At 38.1% G+C, this 10,979-nt stretch overlaps 1 long non-coding RNA gene across 1 annotated transcript; it reads left to right on the top strand.

Annotated features, from left to right (window-relative positions):
- Positions 1 to 709: 709 nt before the first annotated feature.
- LOC108029461 (uncharacterized) lies at positions 710 to 5,168 on the top strand. The gene is made up of 4 exons (XR_001768443.3): positions 710 to 837; positions 935 to 1,525; positions 4,562 to 4,791; positions 4,858 to 5,168. It is a non-coding gene; the product is annotated as an uncharacterized LOC108029461 (long non-coding RNA).
- The last annotated feature ends 5,811 nt before the right edge of the window (positions 5,169 to 10,979 follow it).

Raw genomic sequence — 10,979 nt, 5'->3', positions numbered from 1 at the left:
TACGATTTATGCGAGGAAGGTGTTTTGAATACGTACAAAAGTCAGTGCTAATCTAACTTGTTGAAATTCCAGGTTTTTAACTTTTCCCAGCAGATGGTTGGCTCTTAATAGCTCAAACCTCACTTTATTTTCTGAACAACGGAATTGCGATGACATTTCGGTTTGTTTATGCTGATAAACTGTTGGCTCCAGCGATTCTCTATGTGAACAGGTATCCGCTTAAAGTTGCAACAGTGATTCTCGCTAGGCAATTAAAGTTTTCGATCTATCGATCTACTGGCGACATGCGGTCGCCAATCGTAAGGAAGCCTGCTTACAATGGCACCTTAAGCCTCTGTCCACATATGGAACAAATTTATAGTCAATATCTTTTCCTTTCGCCAGACATTCTCAACTTCTATTCTGCCCAAGCTAACTGCTACGTTGTATGACCCTTCCTGTGGAGTTAGGTGTCCAGTATAAGCCACAGTAGCAATGAGTATGCAGGATTTCCCAGGATAATAAATGGAATATCTTTGTAGTGGCGACTGAATAGGCCGTGTTAGTTCATCCTAGAAGTATGCTCCTCTTCAGTATCTGTAAACCGAGCTTCGTTGCATATCCGAAATTTTGGTGCAATGTTATCGGGGTAATACCAATGAGAATGGTAATTCATCGAAGGTCAGCCGGCGCAGGGAGTCTTTGGAAAGCTCGACTCAGCTGTGAACATTTCCGCCGATGGCCCCAGTTACGCCACGCTATTTTTGATTCGGTCTTTTTCAAATCAAGCCGTCATTGAGTGCAGATGCACTTACTCTCTATTCCAATAAAATTGGTAACATCACACGTGTAGCTCAGGTAGGAGATGCAGGAAAGCCCCTGAGATAGGGCCCTAAGTCCGATCGCGAATGCATTTTTTTAAATCTGTGGAACATTTTTTTTTTTGGGGCATAAGAACGCCAAAACCACCAGAGCTGCAGAGAAGCAGCCAAATCGGAGAAGCATACGCCAGAGGAGCACCCTGCCGCATCTGAGAAGCATCCGCCAGAGGAGCGCCCTGTCGAGGAGCGCGCACCGGAGTAGCCCCGCCGTAAGAGGAAGTCCTGCCGGAGGAGCAGTCACATCGGAGAAGCACCCGCCGGAGAAGTGCCCAAGAGACCGCTGACTGAGGCGCGCGCATCGCTCGTTCGCTTAGCCGTCAGAGGAGCCGTTTAGATTCCCCGGTTGGCGTCTTCATTGCGTGAGCCACTGGGGCTTGACCCATTGGTGCCAGGGACGTTCGACTAGCCCCAGACAACTAGTGTAGAAGAGGAGCGACTTCCGACAGTTAACCAATTGCACAATACAGAAAATTCTAGGCCATATTTTTTTTGTGAGAGAGAGATATTCGCGATGTAAAATGCCGGGATGATAATCAGAAAAGTTTTCTTCCAATCGTTTGCAAGGAAAGTGGAAGTATTTTAACCCATAGGGCGGTATGAAATGCCTGATTTTTTTCAGCATGAACGTTGAACGGAAGATCGATCTTTCGCCGATGGAAATCTGAGTGAGTTGTCTTTGTTTAATTTACATTCGCATTCGAATGGTATCTGAATCTATGCACTATGGTCCAGAACCCGTTTTTTTTGGCATAAAGTCGAAAAATTGAGCTACAGGGTTCAAATTTTGCAGAATTTATTTTTATGGCATTAAAAATTTCTATACAAAAAATTGGGTCAGTGCGATTAAGAATAAATATATATTATTTCCTGTTCTATTCAATTACTTACTTATTTTTTAAATGCAATTTTCTTCTTCATCCAATTCAATATTCAATTCAATATTATAATTATCTAGATCGTCGTCACAATCGCACTGCAGATCATTCTCATTTTCTGCTGTGAACGGAAGGTCCAAAAGACTTAATACCTCTTTTGAGAAAGGTTTCTTTTTATTTTTTTTCTCTCTTTCCCTTAGACATAAACTCGATAATAATGGATCCGAGGAATCTATAGCTCTGTGAAATATATCTCTTATAGTATTGAGACGACTATTTTTCCTTGAATGCGAAAATCTATCTTTTTTGTATATTTTGTTGCGAGCTTCAGAAGCATTTTCGCCTAAGCATCCTAGTGGAACTAAGCTCGAATTATTAATCTGGTAACCATGAACCAATATTTTATGAATTGTTGGTGACATCGGATACCAAGGGTAGCTTCGCAAAGATAATAAAAAAGTTGTTTCACAAAAGAGCGAAATTTTTCCGAATTTATATAATGATTGGAAGAAATGGCGATTAAAATTGCGTGAAATTTATTTAAAAGATCTTCGTTGAAGTTGGTAATAGATGCTAGTAGCTTAGTATTGGCAAAAGCTCTCCTTGCCGTATTACCATCATTGGTATTGCCGCTTCCATTCTGCTTTGGCATGCTTATCCGAAGACCCATTTCGTTCCAAAACTTTTCTTGAACATATTTTTTCCGTTTGCTCATTTCAATCTTGTCATCACCTTTTATATGCCATTTCTTTAATTCAATTTTATATGAAATGTTAAAGATAAATTCTAAGAACCGGATCCAGGCATGCAATGCACTTACGCAAAACTGCAAAGCTCCAGGCTTTGGGACAAAATGTTTAGAATTAAAATCTTTTATTTCTAATATTTTTGTTGGAGTGAAACCACAGATTGGACAACATTGAGTAGATGTAGTTCCAGTCAAAACGTTTAGCACTTTGCCATCAATAAGTGTCAATGCATTTCATAATTTACTGTTATATCACGATTTTCATTGAATTTATAAACAGATGGTTTGAGATTATTAACTTGAGAATCTAAAAAGTTCTTTTCCATCATTATGTGTGCCGTAGTTTCTTTTACAAGTTCAATTTTTAAAGGTCTGCAAAATCGTATAGATTGCGGTGTTTTATTATTCCATATGTTGTGATCAAAAGCGTCTATAATTTTTATGGGTATAACAGAAGTCACAAAAATGGAGTGATCTGAAAGCTGTTCACCAGTTGTTTTGGTATCAAACTTCTGCTTGTATATTGAATGACCCGTTGAACCATCAAATCCATAGCTGCATATTAGTTATAGATACACATTGAATTTTGCGATTGCCGCTGCGCCATATTTCAAAAAGTTCGCTGTGAGTAAACTTAAACGTGCCTATAAATTACCAAAATGCGAAAAAAGGGGGACGAACGGGGATGAGTTTTTGGTTTGTAGCTAAAGACAACACTCACAAGTACATTCTGGACCAATTAGTTGCTGTCAGCATGGAGCAGCTCATTAGTTATATTCCACGAAACACGGAGAACGCATGTTAGTTTTCTAAAAACATACACATATATTGGACATTACCAACACAAAATACGTAGAACTACACATAAAATAACCATATACATTAAATAGTGCATACCTTGAGGATTATTTTCCATATTTTAGTTTAATTTTTCGGACTAAATTAAACCGTGTGACACCACTCAAAGCAAGTAAATATTTTGGCGCGAATTTCTATTCGGAAATCAGCTGATCGCAATCGCACTTTTAAAAGCTCACAATAAGCTTTGGTGGCACATTTAAAGCTTTTAATTAACATTTTTATAATGTATAAAGAATTTACTTTAAGATAAAAACAAGAAAACAACGATATATTGACATAAAAAAATCGACTTTATGCCAAAAAAAAACGGGTTCTGGACCATAGTGCTATGGTTGAAACTTTTGTTTAGTCTTGGGCTTAGGTTTAATAGACACCAATTACAAGAAAAAAAAGCAAATAAATAAGGAAAAGGAAAACAATATTAATTATAATATATTTTACTAGATATTTCAATATTAAAATAATACTCGTAGTTCATCAATTCTATACCTTGAGAAGAAATTAAATCGGGTCATTTAAACCAATCTAATTAAACCTATAAAAAATTGTGAAAATTTTGGTAAAAGATTATACGTGAAAAAAACCCCGATAATGAAGTTGATATCTTAAACATATTCTTGGGTTTTAAATACGCTCACCCAAAATTATATACATACAAAATTTATGCCTATACCTGAACATATTTTTACAGAAAAAATATAATGAATTATTCTTTTTGCTTATATTACTGTTACACTCTATATTATTATTATAAACCTGATTTACTATATTTTCTTTGATAATATTAAGATCTTTTGAATTTTGTCACTAAAAATGGAAACTTAAAAGAAACGTTTTGCTGAACTGAGCTGATGAGTCCACGGTCGTAGGGAAAAGAGGGGTCACCAGAGCCATGCTCTGTACATGCTGTTTTTTTTTCTTTCTTTTTTTTAATTTGGTTTATCGTTGTTCCGATTTATATGACTAGCTCCTTTCAATGTCGCAAGAAACGCTCAATTTCTTGTGATGTTAATAATAATGTGTGCATCGTAACTAAATCTGTGAAAGCAAGACCTCCACCCCAAAGCCACGAGCTAGCGCCGGACCTACAGCGTGCCACGCCATCACAGATCCTTTCGAAAATTAGTCCCTCAGTCGAACGTTACACGTTACATCTTTGTGGCCCACCAGTGTCACAAATTGCGGAATAATTCGGCTATGGTTCTTAAAAATTCCAGATTTTTTAAAGACCATCGCGACGTGGACTCTTCTTGGAAATTTCATGCTGACGTCTCTAAGCCCAAAAATAAATATTATATAGAAAACCAACCAACATCTGAATATGTACATATCTACTTACAAAGCAACAGTTTTCATTGAGGAAAAAAATGGTAACTGAAATGTATTAAGTGTAACGCCCACAAATGCCCAAAACGCTTGACGACATAACCTTATATTGAAATACCTGGTAGGTGGCGCTTTACGATATTACTTTGCTGCTTATTTATCTCAATTTATTTTTTGCCCTCTTAAGCTGAGTAACGGGTATCTGATAGTCGAGGGACTCGACTTTTTTATTGTCTACAACCAGGGACTGAAGAGAACCGGTACCGGTACCGAAACCGGAACCCTTTCCTTTTTACGGAACCGGAATCGAAACGAAACCGAAATTTTAATTTTCGATGGAACCGGGACTGGAACCGGAACCGATTATTTGGCATACTGTGGAACCGAAACCGGATCCGAAACCGATATTCTTTTTTTGAGAATGAGTCTCGGATTGCGTTGTGGCGTTGTGGCTCTGTGACTTGTTGATATGTAATTGAAACACGAATAAATGCGAATAATGATATATACATATGTTGTCGCAATTACTTTTCTACACGATCATACATTAAAAAAATGAAACCGATACTGGAACCGGAACCGATTCGTAATATTTTTTAGGAACCGGAACCGAAACCGGAATCGTTTTGCGATTTTTCTTAGGAACCGAAATTGGAACCGGAACCGCTAACAGATTTTTATAGGAACGGAAACCGGAATCGGAACCGGTATTCCAATCGGTTTCAGTCCCTGTCTACAACATGTAAATCTATTTTAAATGCTACAAAAATGATTTAACAGCCAGATCAATTGCCGAGGTCGGGGTCGGTAATCCTTAGCTGAGTGGTAGTAGATTCAACAACTAGACCGTGGGATAGTTCAGGAAATCCAGGCAGCTCCGCGGTAGGCTACTCACAAAGGTGCATCCTCGCTTAGCACCTACATCGATCTATGAAATACGGGTGCAGGCTGTGGTTACTCAGGTTATTTTATTTACCTAGGCTTTATTTACCTTGTACAAAGGGTTGAAAAGCTTGGCACGGAACTTGAATTTATCCGGCTGCAAGCGAATAGGCTGTGAAGAGGGGATCTGAATATAGCTTGCGCACTAGAGAACTATAAGTAGCTTAACTCGAAAAGTAGGCCGTCTCTTTTTGCCAACCAGAGTGGGCCAAAATCGAGCACCAAGCAATAAAGTAAAGCAATAAATACTAATCGCTATTATTCTTTATTTGAGGAAGCTATTTTTAAATTTTTAGTTGAAGGTTGGGCTCACTGCCACTGGAACTCAGCCATCCAAACTTTCGGAAATCGGGGATCTCATTGTGCTTCTCCTCTTTATTCCAGATGGGTCTGGTTGGGTTGTTGGCGCGGTAAGAAAGAAAGTTGCGGAACGAGAACCGCAAGTTTTATAATTAAAAAAAAACAATAATTATATACTTTGAAAATTCAGACCCCTACAAATTCAGGAAGTTGAACTGAAACGGACAGAGCTATTATAAAAGTAAATTTAAAATGATCGAGCGTAAAGCTAATGCATTTTAACATTTTTGAATGTTGAGGAGGGAGAATTATTCATACAGTGTGACTTTGCCGAACACTACCCATTTTTAGGCCAACATGCAGTTCATTGGAACAATGATCACTACTACGTACAATAGAGAGCAAAAGCTTTGGCATGGATCAATAGCGGTTTTGTCATGCGATCTACAACACAAAACAACAGCTTTTTATATTTAAAAAAAAAAATTAAATTAAAAAGAAGAAAAAGAAGAAGAATTGTTTAAATGGGCAAAGAGCAATTTTCAAAAATCGGATATACCTTTTTTTTAAGGATGAACACTCCAAGATAGCAGAACAATTAAAGGCACGCTTTATCCACGCTAAGACAGTTCCAGATACTCAGAAGTACCATCATATTAATCCAACACATGACAACATACTCATAATAAAAATATAAGGAGCGACACGAAATAAAGAAGAAAAGTTGAAAACCATAAATGCCACCCAACCAGCTGATGAGGTGAAATAGTCAAGTAAAAGGCAAACAATCCAATCTTTGGTCGCGGAGCTGCCATGCAACATAAATTTGGTGGTTTCTAGTCGCACCGAAACTTATAGAGATTCCACGACAAAATTTTAAGAGCTCAGACCGAACAAAAACTGGTCCAAAGAAAATGTACTAATTTCTGACCATTATTTCTTGATGGACCAGTGTTAATAAATATGGTAAAAACTGCGTATAAATGTACTATTTCACTGGCCTAAATACAAACAAAAAATTGTAAACAACAAATAACATGTATAATGTACATCTGTAACGAATACAAACGAATAGCTACTGTTACTACAGCATTAGTTATCATGGATGAAGACAATAGAGGTTGGCGCACACTGGGGCGGTGCGCCGCGGCGCGTGGCGGCACGACGCTAAGTTGCGCGACAACGCTGCGGAACGCACACTCCAGCGAAGTTGGAAATTGCTTTCTTCTTGCAATTCACTTATTGTTAATTCCATTCTATTTGTTTTCATCCCAAAATTGATTTTCCGGAATCGGCGCGGCAAACACCGCTTGAATGCTTCTTCGAGCATTCACGCGGTATCGTCCTGCTCCGGACCGAGATGCTCGTCGCCTTTAATACTTTGAATACATTGTGGGTAAATAAATTCTGATAATATTAAAATATTGGTTACATAGTAATAAAAGCTTTTCGGCTTTGATTCCGAACAGCTTGATAGCTTAAGAAATATATAAAATTAATTATTTCTTGAGAGGTATTTTACTATTTTTCTTTGGGAGGCATGAAGTTTGCCGTCCACAAATTGCAACCAAATTTTACCACCAAAATTGTTTTGCTATTTTATTTAATGAAGTTTTTGATTTTAGACGACTTTTTGATGGATTGAATACTATGCCTCAACAAGGACGTGGACGGCAGTCCACGTAGTGACGAAGCGCACCAGAAGGGTGTGCAATGGCGACTACTATATAGACTTCGCGTTGGGAATTATGAATGCAAATAACTGTAATAAAAGGGTTTTTTTCATTGGCACGAATTTCCCGGACGCTCAATTTTCACTTCTTATGCAGTTGCGGTGCTGCTCATTCTGCTACTATAGTATCAACTATGTACATGTGTATGTTTTTTAAAAATTGAGGCAGATCCTTTTTTTGTCTTTCTAATATTAATAAGAACATATTATTATTATTATTATAAAAAGTTCGACTATAATGTAAAATTTACAGGCGAACTTAAGTTAAGCTATAGCTACGTGGCCTTAAGCTCAAAAACTAGTTAACAAATTTCAATATAAATTTCATAACAACATTTGTCGGCTTGGAGTCGACCATAGTTGTATATATTGTTTTGATCTGTATTGTTTGATTTGTAATATGTATTTGTTTGGTTAAAAAGAGAAGTCTGTAGTGCTTTATAGTGTTTTTTAATTTGTTTTAGGATATCTGATATGTTCAGGTTGTCGTAGAATGTCAGGGGTAATGCAAAGGCGTTTTTGGCGGTTTCATCAGCAACTTCGTTGCCTTGTATGCCGCAGTGACGAGGGATCCATTTAATGGTTATATTGTTAACGTTTTTTAACAGAATTTGTCTGATTGTGGCTGGGTAGAAGGAATTATTGGAGGGATTTGCTAAAGCATTTAACGCCGACAGGGAGTCGGAACAGATTACTGAGGAGTTTGGTGAGTGTTGAGCTAAAAGTACTGCTTTGTAGATAATTTCGGCAGAGAATATGGAGCTATAGTATGGTAGTAAGTGCTGTTGGCTTATGTCGTCGGATACTACACTAAAGGATGTCGCGCCTGAAATTTTGGAACCATCGGTGTAGATGAATGTGCTGGTCGGGTATTTGTTTTTGAATTCGAGAAACTTTTGCTGGTAGACTAGTAGCGGAGTGGTGGCTTTCGGTAGTTTACGCAGAGTTGTATCTATCAAATTGGATACATCCAACCAAGGTGGGTTAACGGGTTTTTTAGAAATGGGTGGTTTGGTTCGTAAACCAAGTTCTACGGCGAAATTCAAGGCTCTGTGGACGACAGATGGAATCTTTGGGATCCGCTTCTTTCCTTTTAATATTTTGGTAACTATCGATTTTAGCGGAGAGTTATGGGAGAGTAGGAGTAGTTGGTTCGGATATCTATTGGCATGATGTTAGACCCGAAGAGAATGTTATGGATAGGGGTGGTTCGAAAAGCACCTAGAGCTGATCTGATGGCAGAGTGGTAAATGCTTTTAATTGGCTTAATTGTGGATGTTGTCGATTTTTGACAAAATAAGCGCTTTTATAATGTTTAAGATGGTGAGGTGGTTGCAGTTGAACTCGATATGCACTTTATGATATTAAGGCGATTTGAGAGGGAAGAGACGAGGCTAGCTACGTGATCTGCCCAATTATATTTCATATTGAATGTTATTCCTAGAATTTTTAACGTATTAGTGTTGTCTATGGGTGCAAGTGTATTGGATATTAGAAGTTGGCAGGAGTGTTTTTTTACAAAAATAAAGGTGTTTGCACTTGTTGAGTGAGAGGACAGCGCCGGAGTATTCACACCAAGTTTGGGTATCATTAAGGAGGGGGTCAATATTTATTTGAGTTTGTTTGTCTTTTTTAAATATGTGATAATCGTCGGCGTAGGCGAAAGTTAAATTATTTGTGATTAAGGATAACTAGATTTAGTTTGTTAAACGCGATTAGGAACAGAATTACTGAGAGTTGCGAATGCCGTTGTGTTGTGGGCGGTTGAATGAAAAATGGTTATTGGCATAGACTTTAATTTTCTGTTGGTCATGAAATTAATGCAATAATTTATAATCTTAGGGCCGATTTTCCATGATTGCAGTTCGTCGACAACAGTATGGATTCCAATTTTATCAAACGCTTTTGTAAAATCCACTGATAGGTGATTCTTCGTTGATAAGGAAGAGGATATCAGGTGACCTAGAACCAGTAGATTGTCTGATATTGACTTCCCTTTTCGAAATCCAGTTTGACGACTATCGATCGAGTTGTTGTAGGAAACAAACCAATGATTGCAATGATTTTGTCTAGCGTTTTAGCGAAGCATGAATTAAGGGATATGGGACGATAAGAGTTAAGGGATGTTTTCTCTGTATTAGGTTTGTGAATAGGTATAATTTTACTATGTTTGTAATGTTGTGGGATGAAGCTGTTAAATATACTGTTAAAATGATCACGTAGTCTGAGCTTTACTGCTGGGTGGAGGTTCTTTAGCATTTGATAGGAGACACGATCGAGACCTGGGGACTTTCCTTTTTGCTTTGACAGGGCTATATTGAGTTCAAGGGATAGGAGAATCTATTTTTAATGCGCTAGTGGAAGGTTGGCAATTTTGGTGGATGGGTAGAATGTTATTTTTGTGGTGGGTGAAGGTTGCTGAGAAGTTATCGTCGCTTGATTCGGAGGACCAAAAGGAACATAGTTCATTGGCTATCTCTAAGCTATTTGTTATTTTATTCGAAGATTACTCCAAATTTTGGAGGTCGAAGAGTTTGGATTAATTTTGGAGGTGATTATTTCCAGTGAGTTACGTTTCGCGTTTGAGAAGGGCATTGGCTCTTCTATAGTTAATTATGTTCGTGTTGGAGATGTTTCGTCAAAAGATATTAAAGTAAGCGTTTTTTGATTTTTTAAGTGCTTCTAGGTGAGTGTTCCACCATGGTACTGTGCGTTTAGAATGGGGATTAGATATGGATTGTGGGATAGAGCAGTTGCGCTTTGGTGAACTATTCTTTTAAGGTTAGCGGCTTCCTTATTAAGATTGTGGCTTATGGGCAGTTGAAGGTGGAAGTAGTTACTAGCTTCGACGTATTTGGGCCAGTTTGCGTCGTCTAATTTGAATTTAGGTAAGAAGGTAGGGGTAGAAGTAGTGTCAAATAGTGTTGTGATAATCGGAAAGTGGTCGCTTCCAAACGTACTTGACTCGATGAACCAAACGGATTCGAGGGCAAGGGTCGCAGATGCGAGAGTGAGATCGAAGAGTGTGAGAATGTTGTGGGTGCTGAAATGTGTGGGAGAACCATCGTTTAGTAGGGTTAGAGGAGATTGGTGAATAAATTGGGAAAGTGTTTTTCCTTTTTTGTTATTCCTAGGTGAACCCCATAACGTATGCCAGCTTTTGAAGTCCCCGGTAATGAGGGTGGGGGAAGATAAATCGCTGTATACATTTTCAAGGTTGTTGCATGTTAAATGTTGTCTTGGTGGGATGTACGAGCAGATTATGTTAAAGGTATACTTGGATTGGATTTTAGAGCAGAGTGACTCAAAGTCTTGTGGAAGATGAATTTCGGTGT

Source organism: Drosophila biarmipes, chromosome 2R (assembly GCF_025231255.1).
Source record: "Drosophila biarmipes strain raj3 chromosome 2R, RU_DBia_V1.1, whole genome shotgun sequence".
NCBI lineage: Eukaryota > Metazoa > Arthropoda > Insecta > Diptera > Drosophilidae > Drosophila > Drosophila biarmipes.
The sequence above is the reverse complement of the archived record's forward strand: the minus strand, read 5'-3'. Positions and strand labels throughout refer to the sequence as shown.